Source organism: Hipposideros armiger, unplaced genomic scaffold, assembly GCF_001890085.2.
Source record: "Hipposideros armiger isolate ML-2016 unplaced genomic scaffold, ASM189008v1 scaffold_1328, whole genome shotgun sequence".
Classification (NCBI taxonomy): domain Eukaryota; kingdom Metazoa; phylum Chordata; class Mammalia; order Chiroptera; family Hipposideridae; genus Hipposideros; species Hipposideros armiger.
In genome coordinates, this window is record NW_017732678.1 from 169,991 (window position 1) to 172,324 (window position 2,334).

Here is a 2,334-nt window from a genome sequence, read left to right on the forward strand (position 1 = left end):
TCGAAAATTATCTGCTCACATATGTGTGGGTTTATTTCTAGGTTTTCAGTTCTATTCCATTAGTCTGTGTGTCTGTTTTTCTGCCAAAACCATGCTGTTTTAAATAATCAAATTGCTTTGTAGTACAAGTTGAAATTAGGGAGTGTGATACCTCCAGTCTTGTTTTTCTTTTCTTAGGATTGCTTTGGTTATTCAGGGTCTTTTGTGATTTCATAGAAATCTGATGATTTTTTTGCTCTATTTATTGAAAAAATGCCATTGGCATCTTGTGGGGATGGTGTCTACTGTCATTCAGAATGGTCCAGCATTTGATATACAGTAAGAGACTGTCCTACAATACAGCCTCTAACAAAACTAGGCTGTCCTGAATCCCTGGTAATAGAATTGTTTACCTTTATACTAAGAAGGTTGAGAAAGCACCAAAATCTGCATGTAGCATGTGCCCAGGCCAAGTTTGCAAAGTTCATACTATGAGAGCTAAAGGTCTAATGAGGTTTTTTTAAATAAAAAAACATGTCAGCAGGGCCTATGGTGGATCCATGTGTGCTAAATGTATCCATGACAGGATCAAGTGTGCTAAAGAAATAAATAAAGAAATTGAGGAGCAGAAAGTCGTTGTGAAAGTGATGAAGACACAAGCACAGAGTCAGAAAGCTAAATAAAAAAATGAACCTTGAGGTGGCTGGTTAGCTCAGTGGATTAGAGCGCAGTGCTCATAATACCAGGTTGCCAGTTTGATCCCCATATGAGCCACTAAGATGCACCCTCCACAAGTAGAAACAATTACTTGACTTGGAGCTGATGGGTCCTGGAAAAACACACTGTTCCTCAATATAAATAAATAAATAAATAAAATTAAAATTAAAATTGTTTAAAAAAATTTTAAATGAACCTTTTTTGAGTAATGAAAACAATTAAAAGGCTAAGAAAAACGTCATTGGAATTTTGATGGAGGTTGCATTAAATCTGTATATTGTTTTGGATAATATGGCCACTTTATGCTGATTCTTCCAATCCATGAACATGAAATACCTTTCCATTTCTGTGCCTTCTTTCATTTCTTTTAAGAATGTCTTATAGTTTTCAGTATATAGGTCCTTCACATCTTTTGTTAAGGTTATTCCTAGGTACTTTACTCTTGTTGCAATTGCAAATGGAATTCTGTTTTGTTTTGTTTTTTTTTTCATTTCTTTTTCTGAAATTTCATTCTTAGTATATAGGAATGCAATGGACTTTTATACATTGACTTTTGTATCCAGCAACTTTACTGTATTTATTTATTGTTTCTAATAGTTTTTGGTGGAATCTCTAGGGTTTTCTATATAAAAAATCATGTCATCTGTAAAAACTGACAATTTAACTTCATTCCCAATTCAGATGCCTTTTATTTCATTCTCTTGTCTAATTGCTCTGGCTACAACTTCCAACACTATGTTGAATACCAGTTGTGATAGGGGCAACCTTGTGTTGTCTCTGAACATAGAGCAAAAGGCTTCAGTTTTTCACCATTAATTATGATATTAGCTGAGGGTTTGTCATATGTGGCCTTCATTACGTTAAGGTATTTTTCTGCTATACCTATTATTTTAAGTGCTTTAATCATAAATGGATGTTATATCTTGTCAAATTCTTTTTCTGCATCTATTGATATAATCATATGATTTTTATCTTTTATATTGTTTATGTCGTGTATCACATTGATCAATTTGTGCATGTTGAAATAACCCTGTGCCCCTGGGTGAACCCCATTTGATCGTGATGTATAATCCTTTTAATGTATTGTTTTATTTGATTTGTTATAATTTTGTTTAGGATTTTTACATCAGTACTTATCAGAGATATTGGTCTGTAATTTTCTTTTTTTGTGTTATCCTTACCAGGTTTTGGTATCAGGGTAATGTTGGCCTCATAAAACGAGTTAGGGAGTACTGTCTCCTCTTCAATTTTTTTTGGAAGAGTTTGAAAAGGACAGGTGTTAGATCTTTTTTGACTTTTTGATAGTACTCACTAGTGAAGTCATCTCGTCCTGGACTTTTGCTTTTGGGAAGGTTTTGAATGACTTATTCAATTTCCATACTAGGCAGAGTACATGAACAGAGACTTCTCCCAACAAGACTTACACACGGCCAACAGATATATGAAAAAATGCTCAACTTCACTAGCTATTAGAAATGTGCAAATCAAAACCACAATGAGATATCACCTCACACCTGTTAGAACAAGACAAATAATAACAAGCATTGGAGAGGCTGTGGAGAAAAAGGAACCCTCATACACTGTTGGTGGGAATGTAAATTGGTACAGCCACTATGGAAAACAGTATGGAGGTTCCTC

General features: G+C 34.3%; 1 pseudogene; it reads left to right on the top strand.

Annotated features, from left to right (window-relative positions):
- Positions 1-296: 296 nt before the first annotated feature.
- LOC109377232 (60S ribosomal protein L34 pseudogene) lies at positions 297-662 on the top strand (annotated as a pseudogene).
- The last annotated feature ends 1,672 nt before the right edge of the window (positions 663-2,334 follow it).